At 46.8% G+C, this 23,274-nt stretch overlaps 1 long non-coding RNA gene across 1 annotated transcript; it reads right to left on the bottom strand.

Annotated features, from left to right (window-relative positions):
- Window positions 1-1,917: 1,917 nt before the first annotated feature.
- LOC125942928 (uncharacterized) lies at window positions 1,918-20,733 on the bottom strand. Its single transcript, XR_007465425.1, has 3 exons — window positions 20,602-20,733; window positions 14,466-14,586; window positions 1,918-3,501 (listed from the first exon to the last, which is right to left on the bottom strand). It is a non-coding gene; the product is annotated as an uncharacterized LOC125942928 (long non-coding RNA).
- Between the last annotated feature and the right edge of the window lie 2,541 nt (window positions 20,734-23,274).

A 23,274-nucleotide genomic window follows, 5' to 3' on the forward strand; every position in this document is an offset into this window, starting at 1 on the left:
AGGTGCCCCGGCTACCGCGTGCTGTGGGACTCGATTCGGCTACTCTCCAACGTGACGCAAATCGCCAGCTCGAACCATGACCGCGGATGAAAGCAAAGCGAGTCTCTGCGCAGCGCGAGGGACCCGATCGCCGGTGCGTTTCTCCAAGGTCGACAAAGACTTCGATATGTTCCAACTGCGGCGAAGCCTCGAGACACCGTGCTGCGTTGATGTCGTGGAAACAGTCGGCTCCGACATGCCAACAGTCGCCCAGCCACAAAGCCACCACGAACTTTGACGGCTACTTCGAGGCGCAGTATGAATTAAGGCGTGCAATGATCGTCACGTGCAGACTGCCATCCGGATGTTGCTCGAACGAAAAGCAGAAGCGTAGAAACGTCGCAACGAGTGATAAGGCGAAGACGCCTTGTATCGAAACGGAAGAAAACGCTTTGGCTGGCACAAATGCATTGAAAGGTTGCGCTGGCTTGACGTGAAGAACGAGTTGGCACAAATGCAGAAGAATGCCTTGCGTCTGTAGTTGTCTCCGCAGGACAAAAACGAATGATCCCGCAAGGAAAAACAACGAACCCGCCAGCCAAGTCGGCAAAACGCTGAGTTTGGTACTTGAAGCCACAGCAAGTAAACGCGTCAGCAGGTTGAGAAACCAGCAGTTCTCAAAAAATGTTCGCAAGCGTAAAGGTCATTCGACGACTTCTGGCAGTGCGCCCGAAGTACAGCAGGGATCTACTCGAGTTAAAAGAGCAATGCAGGCAAAGCGTCAAAAGCTGACTCAAGGCGGGCAACTCACGCAAGGCGAGATAAAGGGCCATCAAGAAAATGGTCAAGTCGTCAGCCGAGGGTCTCCAATGCCCGCGAAGCAGCGAACGTGCAGTGTCGAAGACTGTGGCTGCAAAGAAAGCAGCTCTAAGCCGGACATGCAGTTCATCTAACAAGACATCGAAGAACCATGTCAGCACAAGGACTGGCATCATCGGATCCGCAGTGAAGTTTCATTCACTGGGAGCGTCGTGGGACGAAACGCCTTTCGGTTTGTTGCGCTCGTGCAAACGACTTGTTGCCCTCGTGCAACCGTCTGCTGGTTGCATGCGCAATAATACTGGTCAGCGCACCCCAAGAGGGCCGTCAGTCTTCGCTGATGTCATCTGATGATGGCAGCAGCATTGCTGCAGCCGACAAATGCGCTGTATCGCAAGGGTGCTCAGAAGACGGAGACGCGATCTTAGGTGCTGAACGTGCCTCCCCCGTGCAGAGGGAGAAAGGAGGTGATGTCCAGGGTGCCTCTAGCATCGTTCTAGCTCAGCAGACGGGCGGCCGGTCTTGGACTTCTTGTTGCCCCCGAAGAATATTCATCAAGAATGTGTCCTGCAGACGAGAATATCGCGCCTCAGCGGTGTGAAGATAGTGATGTCCGTGTTGCTTCCAGGTGAAGTGGGTCTTGCAACGATGGCAGGCTTGTCAATTCTGTAGAGCGTGAGAACTGCCATGAATGACTGAGGCAGTTCTGGGATTTAACGCACAAAAACATTGATCCTCAACCAAATAAGGTTGCTGTTGACGAAATGAATAATTTGTCTAGTATCCTGCTTTCCTTTCAAGGAATGTCGATCGATAAGTCTGGCACTAGACCAGAGTTAGAGTCCCTTTGTTTCATGTCAACAAAGGGACTCTAAATGACGACAGGGGGAATGTATTGTCCAAAAACCCTTCTGCTCCGAAGAGGAGCAGAAGGGTTTTTGCCAGATAGTCAGAACATGATAGCCAGAACATTCCGGGCGAGCAAGGTCATTCATAGATTGCACTTCCGAACCGAGTCTGTGTGCCGCTGATAGCGTACGTGTTGAACCCAGACGGCTTGCTGACGGTGACAGGCTTGGTGTGCATCCCGAGCACCAGAGCGTTACATATCTGCAGACACGATCTGGAGTCACTGACGTCGTGGGTGAGTCGGAAAACGTTACTTCTTTTGGAAGGAGTTTTGCCACTGACTAACAGCTTGATATGTCACGGAGACGAATCTTTGGATTCGGGTAGTGGGCGGAGAGAGCGGGCAAGTGACGCGTCCAAGGCCGCCGCCTCCTCCGCAGATGGTCTGGATATTACGATGCCCCTGCCGCGTCCGGAAGCTTTACTTCTCGGCCAACCCGCACCTTCCGCCGAGGTGATTCCAACGAGACAGAGGGTTTATCTGGCCTGCCTCATCAGGCCACGGTGCACAGCGAACAGGAGACGGCTTGGTAACCGGTGAAGATATGAACTTCGGTCGTGATCACATGCTTGATTTCAACAACGCGAAAGCTTTTTTACGTGCTGCGACGGTGCCGAGAAGAGGAGGCAGCATGGCGATTAATTAGTCTGTACAGCGAGGGGAGGTACAGCCATTTGATTGAAGCCTACGTCGCAGAAACATGCAGTATAATGCGCTGCCCTCAAGCGTATTCACTTGCAATGGAACAGGATAACGGTAGGGCTTCGTGCAATCGAGAAACAAGAGTGGGATTTCCAAGATCTGCGGCGTCGCGGCAAACGGCCGTCAAGTGACCAGCAAGTGACCAGCAAGATCCCACAAACTAAATGTGGGCAAAAAGCAGCCACATACAAGCAATAAAACATAAAGGTCACCAATAAGCGATGAACACATCAATAAGTTACACAAAATAATAAATTACTAAAGCACTATAAATCTTGCGCGAGATACATCAGACGTTGCCTTCACTTTGGTGAGGAAACACAAGTGAAACCTTGTACATTTGACGAGTAATTACAAGGAAATAACTCGGAACGGAATTAGGCCTAGCTGCAGACTCGACAAAGTGAAGACAGGCAGACCTCGTCTGTTCGATAGCACTGTTCAATTCCCTTACAAACGCATACCAACTAGCCCAGTTCTGCACATTGCTGAAATAGCTGCAAAAATTAAAGCTTATTTACAACTAAAAACAGAATTGCATGTCCTACGACAAAAAGGCTAGGCATGATGAGTCAACTTTCCATCATCACGCAGTTTAAAAAAACAAGATGAGGTTAACAGTTTTCATTGTTTCTAGATTCACCTTCACAAAAAAGTCTGGTACTCGTGTTTTCACTAATCCTGAGAGGTGTCCAATCTCACCAATGGTCAACACTATTTACTGCAATCAACACACGAGTTTTCTCAGCTTAACAGTGGTCCTCAGTCTTATATTACTTTATATAGAAAAAGCCCACAATGTTAGTTTTGTCATGAGGCAGGGTACGCAGAAGCTCTGCCCACTTGAGTTGTATGCACTGTAGTCTTCGGTGAATGCAGTTGCAGACTTGGAACAGCGGATAAAACTTGACCTGATGTTCTCGACATGCTTTCTCGGGTATGCTGTCTCTCCATGATGCCAAACAGATTGCGTCCTTCCTCCATTTCTAATTTCAACTTGGCTTTTGGCGCACTGAAGGCACTAAAATTCTTGTGGGCTCCTTGTGTACGAAAACAGGCTGCTGGGCTAGCTTCTTCAGCAGGTCTTCTTGCTGTAAAAACAGGCATGTGGAAAGCGCATGTTAATTGAAGCCAACTTTTTTTAGTGAACATTTTGGTTTTTTTAGTATGACAATGAGCAAATGCACTGCAATAATATTGATGCGTGTGATCTAGGCAGACGACAACGACTACGGAGGCACTAACGGACTCAGTCTAGTGGGTCAGTGAGATTTTTCTGACGACGAAGACTAGTCTGTTCTGCTTGAACAGGTTGTCCAGCAGTTCTTGAAGAACGTCTCCCTGTTTTCTCTTGGCGTTTTACCTCAACCCTGGTGGAGGTGCTGGGTAGACCACGCCTGATGCTCCGGACTCCTTCTGGTAGTCGTTCATCTAGCCCGGACTAATTGTCACCAGTTACGACACCTGTGCATCGCTTCAGTTATCGACTGCTAGGCCTTGCCCCGGAGTTCTCCCGTCTTCAACTACCTCTTTCCAGGAGCTCCACACATCTAGAAATGGCCGAAACGACTACCGCAAGCACCCCAATGCAGCCGGTCTCCTAATCAACAACAGGTAACCGTTCTTCATACACTGGTTCCTGATCACAATCACGGTGCAGCCTTCGAAGACATTGAAGACTGGCTTGACAAGTATGAGCGCGTCGCAGATTAAGCAGTGGACTGAGCAGCAAAAGCTCTCCCACGTCTATTTCGCTCTTAACGACAGTGGCCGTACTTGGTACGAGAACCGCGAAGCTAGCCTAATGACATGGAATGACTTTCAACAGAAAATCACCAATACTTTTGCAAGTGCCGACCGATGTGACCGCGCCCAGCAGTTCATGGAGCTACGGGTGCAACAACCCAATGAGTTGGTCACGTTTGCCGAAGACATGTCCCGTCTCTTTCGCAGAGCCGACCTGAACACGACCGAGGATGGGAAGTTGTGCTACCTCATGCGAGGTGTAAAATAGCAGTTGTTCGCGGGGCTTGTGCAGAATCCACCAGTCACCGTCGCTGATTTTATTAAAGAGGCTACAACTATTGAGTGGGCCCTTTATCAACAATGCAGGCAGTAAGATCCGACTGTCCACCAGCACCGCAATCAATGCCGCCACATTGACTCCAGAGTATCAGAGCCCCTTGCGTGAATTGATCAGAGAGCTAGTCAGAGTAGAAATTCACAGGATTCTGACACCGACACTGGATAGCCCCATCACGTCAATCACCGAAGTGGTACGCAACGAAATCAGGCAGGCGTTACCGGCAGCCGATCTGCCAGACCACCAGTGTGCAGTGAGTTACGCCACCGCTGTCCCCCACCCGTTACAACCACACCCCCGTACTACCAGCCTCCGACAGCCGCGCCTTGGTCCACACCGCAAAACGACCCTACGAGACGGCCACAATTAACACAATTTCGGAGATCCGACGCATGGCGCACCGCCGACAACTGCCCTCTCCCGTTTTAACTGCGGGGGTGCCGGCCATATTTCGTGCCATTGCTGGCATCGCGACACATGATTTCGACCTCTTCACCCGTGGTCTGATGGTCAACGTGCAAATGGCAACTCCATGCTATGCCGCGACGACGCTGCTGTTCAGGGACCTCCCAGAGCGCACCCGAATGACAAATTTGTGCCCAATGATCGGACTGATTTCGGCCGCTGGTCGCGCTCTCCAACCCCTCCACGCCAGATGCCTACTGGACGTATTTTGCTGACCTTCAAGGACGAAGGTCGCCCAGCTCCACCGGGGAAACTGAAAGCGGCTACCTCTGGGAGTAAAGTTGCAGGCCCGCAGCAAGACAATCAGAAGCGCCCAACTCGCCCGCTGCAGAACGCCGAGAAGCCGTTAACCACCGACCCCAAAGAAATTTAGCGCCGACCTTGATGTTTTCATGGATGGGCCGCCAGTGACAAAGTTAGTCGACACTGGTGCTGACTTCTGTATAAGTTAGGAACTCGCCCTCCACCTGAAGAAAGACGCCATGGACGGGACACTTCACATAAGGACTGCAGGCAGCCAATTACTGATGCCTACTAGAAGAATTAAAATTGGAGATTCTTTTTTTGTGGCCGCTTTCATCGTTCTTCCTGCGAACTGTAAAGATTTGATTATTGGAATAGATTTCCTACGGAATATGGTGCTGTAATTAACATCCCAGACCGCATGGTGACGTTTTATAAGAGCCCTGGTTTAGTGCATTGCTTATCGCCGCAACACAATTCCTTTCATCTAACAGAAGACGACGTGATAGGGTACTCCCACCTCGGTCATGTATCCTTGTTTCGGTGGCCTGCGACGTTCTGTTTCATTGCGAAGGAGTTGCCGACCAAATAACCATTTTGTTGCTTACAGTATCTCGGTCACACGAGGAATTGTAAATGTCACCGACGGGCACGCGAACTTATTGCTAACAAATTTTAACACAGAGACGGCACCTTCCAAAAGACACAGCTGTGGCTTATTTTGACAGTGTTGCGGATGTTCAGTTCGCGGCTGCTGTTGACTACTCGAAGAAGCACCTACACAAAACCCAGCTCCTGTACTTGACGTCAGCACTGTTTTGCCGCAGCACGAACGAGAACGAACTTCTTGCGCTATTGGCGAAGTTCAACGACTGCTTTGCATCGACGTCAAGAGTCGGTCGGACACCTCCAACAAGGCACCGAATAATTACAGATACGGCAAGACCGGTTCACCAAAATCCATATCGTGTGGCTCCTAGAGAATGTGAAGCCATACAACAGGTGACAAAAAAGCTTGAAGACGACATGATTCAGCCATCGAGTCCCTGGGCATCCCCTGTTTTTCGAGTCAAGAAAAAGACGGCAGCTTGAGTTTCTGTGTTGACTACCGAAAACTAAATCAGGTGACGAAGAAAGACGTGGACCTGTTTCCTCTTATCGAGAATTCCCTCGACAGGCTTCAACAAGCACATTACTTCTTTCCAATTGACTTAAAAAGCGGATATTAACAAATCAAGGTAGACTCAAGACCGTGAAAAAACTGCTTTTGTGACGCCGGACGGCCATACGAATTTAAGGTTTTGCCTTTCGGCTTGTGCTCTGCCCCCTGTTACGTTCCAATGCCTCATGGATACTGTGCTTTCGGGTCTGAAGTAGAAAACATGCTTAGTGTCCGAACAGGACGTCATCGTTTTCACCGCATCTTTTGAAGAACACCTCGAACAGCTTGAAGCGGTTCTGCAGTCCATACGATCCGCCGGCCTCACCGTGAAGCCGGAGAAATGCCACTTTGGCTTTGTGGAATTACAGTTTCTTGGTCACGTCGTCAGCCACGCCGGTGTCCACCCGGATCCTGAAAAAATTACCACCGTCGCAGTTTCCCGTACCATCCGATAAAAAGGCTGTCTGGCGGTTCCTCGGCCTCTTCGCCTATTGTTAGCGGTTTATTGCAGACTTTTCTCGCAGTGTGTCGCCGTTAACTCGCCTCACGAGAGACGCTGCTTTTGTATGGGGCGACGAAGAGCAAGGTGCATTTAACGTCTTGCGGCAACGTCTCCAGACATCTCCAGTGCTTGCAGACTTTGACGAGATGGCGCCTACATTCCTCCACACGAATGCCAGAAATGTTGGCTTGGGAGTTGTTCTTGTGCAATGGCAGGAGAACACGGAAAGAGTGATTGCCTATGCAAGCAGAACGCTCTCACGCACCGAGGCAAATCATTCCACAACTGAGAAAGAATGCCTCGCGGTAGTATGGGCGGTTATGAAATTTGGCCCATATTTGTATGGCCACCCTTTGAAAGTTCTCAGCGACCACCATTCACTGTGTTGGTTGACAAACCTTAAAGATCCATCTTGATGATTGGCGCGCGTTGGAACCTAAGGCTGCAAGAATTTGAATGACGGTCACGTACAAGTCGGGGAAGCGACATACGGCTGCTGACTGCCTGTCTCAATCGCCGATAGAGTCGGCTTCTCCACTCGAAGAAGATACAGCATTTCTTCGTGTTCTGAACACATCTGCCATCGCTCAACGAGACGACTCCGAGTTGCTTGCACTAATGAATTACTTAGAGGGAAGATCTGCGAAAGCACCTAGAGTTTTCGCAAGAGGATTGTTATCGCTTTGTTTACGGGCCAAGTCCTTTACACAAGAAACTTTTTTTCGACTGGGTCCCCCTACCTGCTTGTGATTCCTGCAGCTCTTCGTACGGAAGTACTTCAAGCCTGTCACAACGAGGTGACTTCTGGTCACTTAGGCTACACGCGAACATTGGGCAGAGTGCAGCAAAGCTACTACTGGCCTAAACTTACCACGTTCGCACAAACATCACGTTCGCACTTGTCTTGACTGCCCGAGGCGCAAGTCGCCTCCGACGAAACCAGCTGGCCTCCTACAACCTGTCCAGGTTCCTCAAACACCATTCGATCAAATTGCAATGTATATTTTCGGCCCACTTCCTACTTCTACTGCAGGGAATCACTTTGTTCTCATAACAACCGACTATACGACACGTTACACTTAAACAAAGGCCATCCAGAGAGGCACAGCAACCTAGGTGGCGCGCTTTTTCATTGAGAATGTTGTGTTGCGACATCGCGCACCAAGCGCCATAATCACCGACCGAGGAACTGCATTCACGGCTGCACTTTTAAATCACGTCTTGCTGCTAAGTGGAACGGCTCATTGCAACCATCGCCTACATTCCACAAGCCACGGACTGACAGAGCGCCTAAACAAAACAATTGAAGACATGCTTTCAATGTACGTGGATGTCAAACAAATATTTGTATGACATCCTCCTTTATATTCACATTTGCGTACAACACGGTGAAACAAGAGACGACGCGCGTGACTCCGTTCAGCCTTGTTCACAGCCGGGATGTACGAACGATGTTGGATGCAATGCTTCCACGCGAATTTCACGACACTGACAATTATGTGTTTACTCAACTTATGTGTTTACGCAATGCACCGAAGAGGCTCGGCAGCTCGCGCGCTTGCGGATCTACCAGCAGCAAGACTACGACGCAGGCCGCTATGATGCTCACCGTAGAACCGTAACCTATGAAGCTAGCGACAGAGTGTGGGTTTGGACACCAATATGGAAACTAGGCCTCTCGGACAAGCTGTTAAGGCAAGACTTCGGCCCATATCGTGTATTGCGGCAACTCAGTGATGTCACCTACGAGGTCATCCCCGATAGTCTGAACTGTACGCGGCGCCGCCCGCACCGTCCTGAACTTGTGCATGTTGTACGCATGAAGCCGTATGTGAGCGACTGATTATGCGAGAGACCCTCACTTCCGCGAGTGACATTTCTGGTCTAGCGTCGTGACGATGCTCTTCTAGGTAGGGACAAATGACGTGTGTGCTCTAGTCAGGCGACAACGACGATGGTGCTGGACTCCGTCTACTGGGTCATTGGTATTTTTCCGACGATGAAGAAGACGTGTCTGTTCCGTTTTGCTTGAACAGGTTGTCCTGCTGTTCTTGAACGTCTCCCTGTCTTCTCTTGGATTGTACCGCGACAATATACTAGTCCAGTATGCAATTTTCAAGCATTCCACTTTTATTAGCATCGTTCTAACATTGACAGATCACAAGTGAAATTCTGTTTTGTTTTCCTTGAAGAGATATAACTGAAGGTGTTACATGTACACCCGTGAGCAAAAGTATAAAGACCATAGGGTCGGCAAGAAAGTGATTTTCTTCATAATTAACAAGCATAAACTGGAATTGATGAGTACACTGAAAAGTTCACAATACCAAGTATGGACTGCAGTCTTCAATTGCAAGTTGTGTTCATAGACAGATGAAAAAATCAGCTTTTTCGCGCAACCCCTAGTCCGTATACTTTTGCTCACGGGTGTACAAATCACCAACCAGTGTAAGTGTCGTCTATTTTTCAAAATTTCAGGAGGCTATTGTCAAGACTAGTTAGGTGATTCCTACAAATTTGCAAAGTAGGTACCACTTAGCATTCAAAGAAAGGAATACAGAATGTCATACCTGCCAACCTAGCAACATGAACATTCGGGACTGCCGCGCAAGGGGGTGGGGCGAATCAAGAACTTTTTTGCCACCGTGCGAAATGGCGCACGTGGTCGAGAGTACATACTTGTCATCTCTCCGCGAAGTGACAAAGCACGCAAAGTCAGTCGTATATGATATCATAAATACTTGCAAGTTCTTATTCTTGGCTTATGAAAGCGCCATCCATCGCTCTAACAACTCGGGGAAACAAAGAGTAGTTTGGCATTCCACACTTCACGTGACAACCTGACAAAGCCAAAAGCATAGCGCACTCATAATCGATTAACGACTGGATTGCTAAAGACGTGTGAGCCAGCCAGAGAAGAGCCAATCCGGAAAATTCAATATGGCAGTGCCCGTCGGCTGCTCGCGTTCGTGGTGGTGCCGGCGGCGCTACCACGATTCAAGGTGCATGCTGGTGAATAAGTGCTCCCGCCTGCTTTTTCGCATGGTTGTATTACAGGGAGTATTATGATCATAGCGATAGGCCATAAAAAAAGAACAAAAAAAACCCGCTGTGCTGTAGCGACTTCTTTTCGGGAGATTTGAGGTCACGTCTGTACAATCGGGAGATGTGAGCAAAATTCGGGAGGCTCCCAGACAATGCGGGAGAGTTGGCAGGTATGGAATGTATTTTAGGTAAACAGGCAACTCATAGGCATGTAACATTTTATTGTTACTGTAACTGCCTGAAACAGCTTTGTTGCAAATGGTTGCAATTCCTCCAGATTGCACTTGACTGCTGTCATTTTTTAAGGAATCGCAAAACATTTGTGCAGTCTGAAATTTGCAATGTATTTCTTGAATTGCACCAGGAATTAGGCAAGTGCAACACTGCAAAGGCCCAGCTGCACTGATATAGCATTGTTACACCACCCCAATTTTATTTCCTATGGCAAATTGAAAGCTCTAGTTACTACACGGACACAGCTCATTCAGAAATGGTGAAGGCTTGAGCATATACCTGCAACACCAGTCCACCTATGAACATATTGAACACTTGGCATTGTCAAAAAACACACTGCATATTTCAGACTGTGCAAATATTTTGATATTTCAAAAAATATTGACAGCAGACGAGTGCAACCCGGAGGAATTGCAACCATTTGCAGCAAAGCTGTTTCAAGCAGTTACAATAACATTAAAATGTTAGACACCTATGATTTGCCTGTTTGAAATCCTGCACGCAAAAACATTTTCACGCACTTGTAAAGAAATTATATCATCTTGCTATTAAAACTTGTAGCATGAAACAGGGTTTTATAGAATTTTAAAGAACTACAATGGTGTAACACTTTTAAACATTCACTACTGCACATGAACGTGCGGTATTACCTTAAGGAAAAAATTAGAAGATGTAAATGAGCCACCTAATCTAGAGTTTCGACATACTGGTAGTTGACAAACAAGAAAACTGCTTTGAGCTGTACAGAATTTCTAGTATGCACTGTCACTGATGTTACTTGATTGGACGAAAAAACAGTATTTCGGGCCATAAGTTATTAAAATGTTAAATTATGATGATGATTTGTAGATTTTTCTGGCGAAAGGGCCAAGTTTGGCCAAAGAGCACCATGACGAATCTAAATACAGTAGAACATCGCTGATACATTACCGCTTAATACGATTTCCCGGCTCCTACGTTCGCAATCGCGAAAAATAAACATAACCCTATAGAGGATTGTGTTAATACATTCCGGTTAATACGTTCCCGGAAAATACGATTATTCGGTAGCAACGTTCATCATTGAGGCAAACTGCAGTCATATGATACGTTCTGCAGCGAAAAATTATCATTCAGGTGTGCAAAAAGGCCGCTCTCATGTGCTTGTGAAGCGCTAAGTGGCAGACAGCCGCCGCGCGGCTTCTCTGCAGTGCTCAATCCCCCCCTCCGCGACTTCTCTGCATTGCTCGTTCGCCCGCAGTGACGAAGCGCGGCAGCAGTGGCGAGCGAATTCACCTTTGCGCTACCTCGCCCCTCGCTTCAACGCGAACTACTAAGCAGCGAAAACAGGCAGACGGGCGCGCGGCGCTGCGACTCGCCGAGATCGTAGCGGAGGTGGTGGCGAACGAGGCACCTGAAGACGGCGGCGAGAACGAAGGCTTGCGCCCACCGACTACCTTCGCCGAAGCCCTTGCTGGCGTGGAAGCCTTACAAAGCTTCTTTCGCACGAAAGACAACAAAAATGCAGACAAGGGTCTGCAATGTGCGCAAAAGGACTTGCTCCTGTCCAAGGGTGTGATGCACCAGCAGAAAATACAGTCGAATCTCGATAATTCGAACTCGAAGGGGCCCGAAATTTTGTTTGAATTAAAATGACTTATTTTTGACGTATTTGTGCACCATAGCGCTACGTACGAACGGCGCGAGTCGTGAAATATCGCAGCGCGCAAGCACATAGCAAGCGAGGGCCACGAAACTGCCCACGCCGGCCAATGCTCGCATCCCAATAGCGACTTTTCCTCTTCACAACCACAATCTCTCGCATCTCGATAACGGCAGTGAACGAAACTTCAGGGAGCTGTTCGCGCCGGCACGGCGACGCGCGCGTGGAGACCGCGTCGTAGGTGAGGGCGGCAGGGAAGCACATTTGGCCTCAGCAACCCCGTCGCTTCGGTGGCTCCCCTCACCCTCCCTCTCAACTCCCTCGTAGCTCCCTCACCTTCGACTCTCCGTGCACGCCCGCTGGCCCAGCGCCAGCTTAACCCGCTCCCCTAAGTTTCGTTTTCTGCCGTTGAAGCGAGCGTTGGCCGGTGTGCACAGTTTCGTTTGGCCGGACTGGGCCTCCGCATTGCTTCCTTCTGCGCCGCAGCTGCCACGTTGGCTGAGACGTCGGCGCGTACACGCGTGTTCCGGCGTGACGCTGAAACGGCGACCTTACTATTTGAGAAAAGAAATTTTCGCCGCGGTTTTTTTTTTTCTTTCTTTTTTATTTCTCCGCGCGGCGTTGAGGGGTCTCTCTAAGCTTTTGCTTTATGGCGGTGTCGGAGCATTGCCAGTCGGAGGTGCCTCCACGTGATTTTGGCGTGCTGCTGAGAGCATTGTCTGTACTTATTGTCTGCGGTTATGTTAGAATTAACCGTCGCAAATGCTTTCGTGTTCGAATTACCGAGCGTTCTCGCCCAATGGAATACACATAACTGACGGGACCACAGCGTCAGTTTGAATTAACGAGATTCGACTGTAACTATGTTTTGCAAGAAATAAATGTTTTCTGCCTTTGCACCTCAATATGGGCTTGTCAGCTTCAATTTTTACTGGATTCCGATCAAACATTTTCCCGGATCGTACGTTTATTTTTCGCGTATTTTTTGAAAACATATGAACGAGGTTCTACTGTACTTTACAGTCTTCAAAAAATACAACCCAGTGTAAGATTATGTTGCAAATACTTGGGGAAGACATAGCTGCATAGGCTATACTAAAGAATGCTACAAATGATAATGGTAGACATGTGGGTACTGTCAGTGCATGATGGTTGTGCAAAAAAGTTAAGACATCGGTATGTAGTACCGTACTTAAAAAGTGGTGCATAAATAAAGTTCAGTTATATTATGATTATGGCTAGGTGCTCAGAGGAAGAAAACTAATACTGTTGGCAGCCTCAGTTCATGACTCCTGCTTCAGCAGGGGCTGAGAGATTGACAAGATTCCAAGCCACATATTCCCAACATCCACACTCAGCACGAAGTGTAAACCTGCAGGGTCCCCCCCCCCCTTATATAATCTTCTATTCTTTTCGGTATACCACGCCAGCAAAGCTAATATCTTTCAGGAACGCGACAACTATCTGTTGTACTTCAACGTTTTATCACTGGCTTTACTCAACAATAAAATATAACAAAAAACAGATGTTTCGCCACCTATGCGGGTGGCATCGTCAGGACACAAATGGTAAAATACATCCTATTTATGTATGATACTGCAGTAAACATCCGGCAGGGGGCCACGGTTAGAATTGCATTTGATTGCGACGGATAAACCATGATTTCATTAATACCAAGAAACAAGGATGGGTGCATCAGTATGCAGTATTTATATATTTCCTTAAAATGTTTCATTCTTTCACATTCCATTTGGTTACACTCTGAGTACGTGAAGTAGTGTGTACATCTCACCACACCTCTCACAAACAGGGGGATCACCACCTGTGAGGAGGTAGGAGTGGTTGCGCACATGTGCCGCATTTTCAATCTGCATAGTAATACATCTTTCCATCCTTCTCTCAAATGCTTGCAGCTGAATCACATGAAGCTTGTTGGATATTTCTCTGTCCCATCCCTGCTGCCAGTGCATTCTCAATTTCGTGCGTAAGATAGGTTTCAGGTCAGTATATGGGATGCGTGTTTGCTGGTTCTCAGTGATAGCAACGCTTTTGTCAGCTAGTTTATTGCCCTTGATGTGGTAATGTGCTGACCGGATGTATAAGCAGCACATAACGAGTATGGATTTGTAAAAACTTAATTTTTGTGTTTCTGAAGAGATTTTAAGGCTTTGACAACCCTTAAAGACTGTATAGATTATTTATTGCCTTGTTGAGAGTTATCTCTCTAATTTGCTTGACTGCTGACATAATTGTGTGCCTTTCAGCTGAAAAGATGCTTGTGTTCCAGTTTACCACTCCAGATATTGAGCAGGATGGGCTGCATAAGATACACCAACTACAGACTTTGACGCATCTGTATAGTATTCCGCGCAAGAGTACTTCACCTGTAGTTCAAGGAAGTGGCTGTGTACAAGTAGTGGGCCTTGTTTAGTTACATCCACGAACAATATCGCAGTCTATGCATCGCCACTCACGGTGGTGGTAATCTATCCTGCAGATATGGATATGGAAGACATAAATATCCCCTTACATGTTAAATTACATAGACCCAGTGCTTAATCTTTTGTTCAAATGTCTATATTATCCAATACTTTGGTTTCACATTGCGAGATTCATTGCTTATGTTACGTGTGCCCACGCTAGAAATTTCATACAACAGTAATATCAAATAGCAGTTACCTGGAATCTTGGCACTCCGGAGCTTCATTTTGATGGCGTTTCCCTCTGGCCATTTCCTCAACTGTAGAAGGCACATGGTCTGTGTCCTCACGCACCTTCTCCCTTGCATGCAGGTATGTGCCTGCATAGTAAGTTACAACGAAACACTCCATTGTTATACTGATAAACTTGCAACGTCTATGTGCCCTATGTATTAGCAGTGGCTATTACAACTGTATATTGGAATGTTTCTTTCAACAGAATATTGTCGCTACACAAACTTGCACAGTAAAATACCACCGCAGCCTCAAATTTTGTTGCTAAATTATTGACATAAAATTTAAATTACACAACAAAGCTGTAAATAGCTGCACTACCTGCTTATGATAATAAAGAAAATAAAAAGTGAAATTCGCAAAACAAGGCAACAGTGCACTATATATTGGGTCATTCCACACCAAACGTCCCAAACATTGAGCTCGACCCTCTCCGATTCTATTCTAAAAAATTGTGGGCGATCTTTTTAGTGCACTATTTGTCCTCGTAAAGTATTTTTGGAAGAAAAAAAATTTTTTCTGTCTCTTACAGTGATTTGAATGTTGCTGTAGTGGGTCAAACCTACGTTGCCGAAAAATACTCTCAAAAATACAATACTACACGGAAAGCCTTAAATGTCTGCGATTTGCAAGAAAAGGAATGGCGCTTTCTTATTCTATCCCATTGGCGGCCACTACTATGTCTCACAAAGTGCTTTGTGGGGAAGCATTACAGCTATTCTGCGTCCATTTTGATTGTTTTTTAAAAATTATACAAAGGCTACAGGCACATTACAACTATATCACCTGACTGGATAGTTGGCAGTAAATGTGAAAAAGAAAGTATTGAAGTCGATGACCGAGTAGTTTCGAAGTGGGAGGGGCGCAAACATTAGAAAATGTGTGAAATTCCCCAGTTCAGGCACATGTAATTGGTGATGCGGTTCAAGTAAAAATGCACGCTTGCACTAATTTGGAAGATTAAGCAAAGGAGACTTATTTGTGACAGTTTCATCAGAGTGATCTTTCATTTAAGCGAGAAACAAAATTTTATGCTGAGCATTCGCCGCGTCCCAGGGCGCCGTCCCGTAAGTCCGCTTCACTGCGCCGGCACGCTTCCTTGGGGCAACGGAAATATGCGGCGACCACGCAGGTGGCAAGATCGTATGCTCCTGTGTGCTTTCACGTTTTTACACACATTCTTCGGCTATCCGCAGTGCCGCCAACGAAGTGTGAGAGAAAACGAGATATATTTGGTTTAGAAATATATTAATGCACATTTTTTAAAAGAAATTTTATGAAGACGATTTGGTTTCATACTGTCTACCGCGAAAAAAAAGACGTCATCCGCGGTCAACAAACACGACTCCTTTTGCTGAATTTGCGAGAACTTTACGAGGAATGGAAAAAAAGTTGCAATCTCAAATGTGGATTCTCTTCATTCGCAAGTTTGCGTCCTCGTCACTGCGTTTTGGCCGGAGGAAGTGGCACCCACACAGTTTGCGTGTGCATGGCGCACCAGAACTTCAAACTAGTGCTCAATGCCACAGGCTTCACACAAACAACAGAAGAATTGTTGTCAACAATTGTATGCCAGACAGAAAATGAAGGCTGCTGTCTTGTGTGCCCAGGCAGCAACGCCCTCAAGAGCATGCTGGAGAACGCACCATCCCTAGATACAGATAAGGGTGACTACCTCCATGTGCAGCAATGGATCAGTGGTGTCCGCTGCAGGCTCGAAACAATTATCTTAAGCCCAGCAGAATTTTTTGAGAAATTTTTAGGCATGCTACAAGAACTAAAGTTGCACCACTTCCTGAGTAAGCAGCAAGCAAAATATTTAAGAGAGCTCAAAACGAACCTAAAGAGCGACGAGTTGATTCTTCAATTGCACTTCGCCGAGAATTATAGTTTCCTTCTGGAAGATGCTCCCCAATCATACCACTGGGTAAATACACAAGCCACATTGCATCCCTTCATCCCAACCATCGCTGCAAAGAAACTGGTTCCCTTCAGGCAAAATCACTTGTGATTTCAGACTGTCTCGAACACACTACAGCTGCAGTGGCTACATTTCAAGATGAAGTACTCAAAGTTCTAAAACATGAACTTCCTGATGTCAAAAAAGTTCACTACTTTTCTAACGGTGCATCGTCGCAGTACAAAAACAAGAAAAATTTTGTAAACTTGTGCTACCACAAAAAAGACTTTAGTTTAGCTGCAGAGTGGAACTTTTTCGCAACCTCTCATGGCAAGAGCGCTTGCGATGGTGGCACCGTGAAACGGCTGGCAGCCAGGGCAAGTCTTCAGAGACCCTACAAGGGACATATCCTTACACCCCATGAGCTGTTTACATGGGCAGAAAAAAATATCAAAGGTATATGTGTGCTCTGGGTGCCAGAGAGAAGGGTTGAAGAAAAGAAAGTTGAGCTCTCAGCAAGGTTTGAGTCTTCAATCTCTCTCAAAGGTACGCGCTTGTTTCACCATTTCGTGCCATCATCACTGACCACTGTTAATGCTGGGCTTACCTCCCACTCAGCAACACAGGCATTTCAAGTGGCAAAGACCATACGTCGGCAACGGGAATAAGAACTGCAACCTCCGCAAAGATTGAAAACCGGCTCAACAACCCAAGTTTTGCATGCGTCGTACGTGCGCTGTAGTGAGACCTGTGGCAGTGAAATAGTGCTCCGCTCCGACAACTAACCGGCAGCGTTAGGTGCCCTTCCGAAACCTCCTGCCAGCCATCTACACTGTTTGCAAGTTTTTAGCAATATGAAAGCACACAGGAGCATACGATCTTGCCACCTGCGTGGTCGCCGCATATTTCTGTTGCCCCAAGGACGCGTGGCGGCACAGTGAAGCGGACTTACGGGCCGGCGCCCTGGGACGCGACGAATGCTCAACATAAAATTTTGTTTCTCGCTTAAAGAAAAATCACTCTGATGAAACTTTCACAAATAAATCTCCTTTGCTTAATCTTTCAAATTAGTGCAAGCGTGCATTTTTACTTGAACCGCATCACGAATCTACATGTGCCTGAACATGGGGAATTTCACACATTTTCCAATGTTTGCGCCCCTTCCACTTCAAAACTACTTGGTCATCGACTTCAATACTTTTTGTTTTCGCATTTACTGCCAACTATGCAGTCAGGTGATATAGTTGTATTGTGCGTGTAGATTTTTTATAATTTTTTAAAAATAATCAAAATGGACGCAGAACAGCCGTAATGCTTCCCCACAAAGCAGTTTGTGAGACATAGTAGTGGCCGCCAATGGGAGCGAATAAGAAAGCGCCATTCCTTTTCTAGCAAATCGCAGATATTTAAGGCGTTCCGTGTAGTATTGTATATTTGAGAGTATTTTTCGGCAACCTAGGTTTGACCCACTACAGCAACATTCAAATCACTGTAAGAGACAGAAAAATTTTTTTTCTTCCAAAAATACTTTACAAGGACAAATATTGCACTAAAAAGATCCCCCACAATTTTTTAGAATAGAATCGGAGAGGGTCGAGCTCAATGTTTGGCGTGGAATGACCCTATTACGAGGGTATGGCTTTCAGCTGTAATTTAATTGTAGAGTTCTTCACTGCCATTACTGACCAAACATGTCACCTTCCTTGGGCCCATTTTACTTCTTCACATTTACTAAAACATAATTTTATTTGCTATTACTGATTTAGCAATTTAATTTTTCTCAACTGATGATACTGTCTCTGTTGGAATTAACAAGCCAAGTATTCTTTCAATTTATGGCTGGAAATACACAAAATTCATAAAATATTTGATGCAATCAAGATTTACCCCAAATAACCTCCTTATAAATGACATTTACTCGTGACGGGACTGCGTTAACCTCATTACTTTTCACAAAACAGACTGTGGTGAAGCCTAAATGTTGAATGAAAATGCAATGAATGCAATGCACCCTGTATAGTGAAAGGTTAGTTTTGTAAACTTGTTCGCTTTGCATTTTTAGGGAAGCCAGCTAAACTGTTCGACTAGACCTACTACGTGGAGACGGACCCTGACTGGGCTCCGTCGCTTCTCGGCTACAGCGCCATGAACACAGATCCCTCACGACACCAACGCCTCGAAAAACGACGGGAAGCCGAATTGCAGTAACGGCCTGCCGAGGCCGACGCGGCAGCGATCCAGCCGTGTGCCGATCGGCCCCTCTCGCCGCACCAGACTGCAGAAACCGACGCTTACGTGCTCTCGGGTCATGCAGCCGAGCGTCATAACCAGCGAGACACCGCGCCGGATGCTTTAAAATAATGTACAACCAGTTGAGAGACCTTGAAAGTTGAAAAAAAAATCCGCGCTTACGGCGCACTTTGTCTTCTCCGAGCCTCCTCGCCGACAAACTCTTCACCCAACCACTAGTGAAAAAAAAAATTACACCATCTTCCCGTAAGGGAACCCTGAGTAGTAAGCGAAGCAGCCATTAGTTTTTGCGTTGACGTTTCCTTTCGGCTTCGCGAGCCCGAAGTTCGGGATCGGCCTGTCGCCGCTGCCGTTTCGTGGCAGCGGCTCGAAGCCTCTTCTCCGCGGCGCTGGCACTGTCGTTACTCATCGCGGCGTTGCGGGAGGAGAATGAGAGACGCGGCGCGCGCGCGCGTCATTATACCGCGAGCTGCAGTGGCGCCCCCCAGCGGAGTGTGCAGCGCCTACCGTCGCGCCTCTAACCTACGCTGCTTCGCCGCAGGTGTTGCCATTCGTTGCGCAATCCGGAGAGGAAGAATGCCGAGAGGAGAGATCAGACAAGGAGAGGAGGATGCGCATGCGGAGTGCGGGTGTGGACGCAGCACGGCGGATGGATGGTGGGAGGGAGTGACATAGCCCCCAACCATAAGCTGCTTCGCATCTAATAATTGTGGGACTCCAGCGATATGTAGGCTTTCATCTGGTCCAGGGTCACAAAGCTGATGGAGAATACCAAGTAGTTGACGATTTCGCCGTGAGCGACACTTGACAACAGGCTGGCGTCGGCAGTTGTGTCCATTCCCAGGCGCAGTGTGTAGGGATCCACGTTCTCGCAAAGTTGAATCTTTTCTTTGTACCGTACACGCGCAGATCCAATCAACTGCAACCTCGCAAAAGGGCCGTGCAGTTGGAAATGCTGGCATGTCCAAGGAAATGACGAATAAAAGCCTGTTATGACACAGAAAACGACTGGTCGACGGATTCTCGCAGCGCGCGCGCGTCAGACTAGCGATAAGCGGTTCGCAAGCATGGCGGCCGCGACAGCGAGCCCGCGGAAGGGGCATCACTTGCAAGCTATGTTATCGCCGTGCCTTCTACAAGTGATCCTGCACAAGAACATCGAGGAAAGAATTCCAAGGCAATGTGAAGAAGATTGTAGCACGCCTCATCATTCCGCACAAAACGTGAACGCGCGAAAGGGGCAAAACAAGGGAAAACTAATGCTCACGCATTATACTGTCGTAGAAATTCAAGTATTCGCGCTTTTTTTATATATAGGCCTATAAGCCCGTCCATGAACGAAAGGCACAATTTGGGGTTTCAAATTTGTGCCCATGCGAAGATATGACGACTATAAGCGTGCGGCGCGCAGGCGGCGAAACCACAGCGCGATATATTAAATATATATATATATATATATATATATATATATATATATATATATATATATATATATATATATAGTGAGGTAGCAGGCAATGGCGGATGGTCAGCACAGACGACAGATGTGCCCCGTTCATACCTCTAATCGGGTTTGTTAACTTTGAAACGTGTAACACGCGGAAAATGATGCTGAAAAAATGCACATGAATGAAAGGGCTACAAGTTTGTAAATAACAGCACACGGTGTTAAGAGAAACAACGCAGGAGCTTGAACAGCTTTAACCTTTCAACGCCGGCAACATGTCACTCTTAAGGTTCACCAAGCAACGTACGGAACGTACAAAAGTACATTTATACAGATTCCGAAAACCTCAAAACGCAAGCAATAAGAGAAGCTTACGCCGATGTAAACGTGCCTCTTAAACAATAGATTCCATTTATAATAATTCCGCCTTCATTCCGAAACTTGCCGCCTAAGCTCCCGCCTAAAACTCCCGCCTAAAAAGCGCTGCAAATGTTGACAACTTACGTGAGCAAGAAGACGTGGAAGGCCGTTGGCGTTCCGCAATTCAAGACATACACGCGTCAGAGACTTCACGGCTGGCCCTGACAAAATAAGAACACAGAACAGTAAAAGCAACTGTTCCAAAATTCCGCAATCTGGAGAAAAGCTGCACAACCGCTCGGTCAGCTCAGGTCAGCTCGACTGCTGAGACTGCGGCGGCGTTAGCGAGGAGGCGCCACCACGGCCGACCTGAACGTCGCCCCCGAGGGCTCCGATGTCGCTGCGCATGCGTGAGCTGAGAGAAGGTGAGAAAGGAGAACAACTTTCCTTTGCCGGATGTGACGTCACATTATTGTTTTTTTTTTGCTTTTTGAAATAGCTACTCTCGAACTCAGAAACTATGGTTCGCGCCTCGTTCGCGCGCGCATTGTGAGCATTCAAGTTTCGTCTTTTTTGCACTTGCTTAGTAGCTGAAATTGCGGACATTGCAGGGTTGGGCTTGCTGACATTTGTTGCTCAGCTGCCGCGACACATTTGGAGCAAATGTGAGTGTCGTGCGATTGCCCGTTCTCTAGCTGACACTTGTAAAAACAACCGGTTGCGCATTTGAGCTGTGGCCGATGTGATCTCGAAATTCGAAGGAGCACGAAACGGTTGTCGCAGGTCTCGTAGTGATCGCAGGATAATTTTTCGTTCGTGCCTTCAACAAGTACTATCACAGTTCCTACGCGTTACCCCGATGTAAAACGAACGGCGGAAGCGTTCACGCGCCGGAAAATGCATGCACTCAACTAACTCTATCGGTGAATGCCGTCCTTTGGTATATACCTCGTGCGTAGGTCTTTGTTTCTCCATCTCTATGGGATGACTACGCTATGCGCCTCTTATTTACCCATGCAATTCAATTACCTTGCTCACTGCTTGCGCTGACCGCGGTAGGTGCGTCAGAGGCTTTCATTTGTTGCAGTGAGATAAAGAAAGCGTATTTCTTTCACTTACAGCTTCTTAGCAACTCTTCTGAGAGCCGTGGAGTTAAAGCGTGCAATGTGTACGTTGTGAGCAAGCTGTTAACCAAACCCGCTTTACTGCTGCTGTCGCTTTTACGGGCACCTTCAAAATTAAGCATATATGAGTGTATGAATTCAGCTCACCTTTCTATACACATCCGTTGCTTTCGTTGTTCGTAGATCATGTGCGTACCTTTGCAACCGTAATCGACATTGTAAAAACAGCAGGAAGGCAGATGACACAAATACTGTGTCCGCCTTAATTGTTGTCTGTGCTGTTTTTATAATGTAAACAACTCCACACACTTGCTGTTTACACCAAAACAATCTTGATATTTTTTTTTCTTGTAGGAGGATTTGCTTCTAACTGCGGCATTGACGTTGTGTATTGTCCTCAGGAACGCTTGCGGTGTGCACATTTGTCTAATTTGTTTCACTGTGCTGCTGCTGTCTTTACAGCTTCTGCTTATTTCCTTTGGCCGCACCTTATATTTGTTGTCTTTGTCAACATCTGACCTGTTTCTGCCTTGTTGAAAGCAAGTGGCCACAAGTACTGCTTAGTTTGCTCAGTCTAAACCTGGTATGTATATCTATTTGCTAAGGGCATGCTTCTGCTCCTTTAAAGGTTGCTTTAACTAATAGTGGTTTGAGTCATTGTGTATGACACCAGATAATTATTGTTCTAAAATGGTGGCAAAGCTTGTCCGTGCACAGATTTAAAGTATGGAGATGCTAAACATTAAAATGTTCCAAGTTGCCACAAAGTATTACACGCATTTAAATTTGCAGTCGCAAAAGACGTACTAAAAGTATAATCCACAAAATTTGCTTCGAGGTGTCTTGAGACAAATGAATTGTAGAGAAAGAATTCTATTGCGAGTTGCCAATGCTTGTCGAGAGCTCTAGCCCATTTTTCTATGCAGCCACTGTTGCTTCGTTGTCTGTGCTTGTTACTAACAAGAAATTGAGCTCCGTGGTTCCCCTGATTTTTGTAGCTCATAAAATGCAAATGTCTCGACATTGGCAGCCTTAGTGCCTCAAGGTAGAACACGAGTGTTCATTGGCCAGTTGCCTGCTTTTAAGATAATGTTGTATTTAATGTCAGGGGTTTAAAGAATACTTCACATCTGCCATCATGGCTGTTAGTTCTGCTGTCTAGCACTTCCAGGACAAAGTTTGGTACACATGTGAAACTATCCAAGAAAATGGACATTGGGACAACTGCTGACGTAGCTCACTTGGTAAAGCATCGCAAGCACAAAGCAGAAAATGTTGGTTAAACTCCAACCGGCAGCAAGTTGTCTCTTAATGCAAAGCATTATCATGATCTATTTTCGAATTTCTTAGTACACCTGCCGAGGTAGCTTCATTAATAATTAGTAATGCTCCTGATGGTGGGTATTGAACGCGAGTCCCTAGTGCAGCAGCCCAATTATTTGCCCATTAGGCTACAGATGCATGCATAGCTCGCCAGATTAACCGCACTGGTTCTCTCGTAGCAGCTAATGCTTTCAGGTGTTATGTGACACTCGCAGAGTTTGGGATTCACCCGTTTCAGCTCATATGCAACATATAAAGCAGGTGTTGTGTTTGCTTTGGTGACGCGTTGTGCGTGCAATTGCTTTTGGTTTGTATTTGGTATTTTGGTGTATTGTGCTTTGTATTCGATACTGTGCCCAAAGAAAAAAAC

This window comes from Dermacentor silvarum, chromosome 2 (genome assembly GCF_013339745.2).
Source record: "Dermacentor silvarum isolate Dsil-2018 chromosome 2, BIME_Dsil_1.4, whole genome shotgun sequence".
NCBI classification, from domain to species: domain Eukaryota; kingdom Metazoa; phylum Arthropoda; class Arachnida; order Ixodida; family Ixodidae; genus Dermacentor; species Dermacentor silvarum.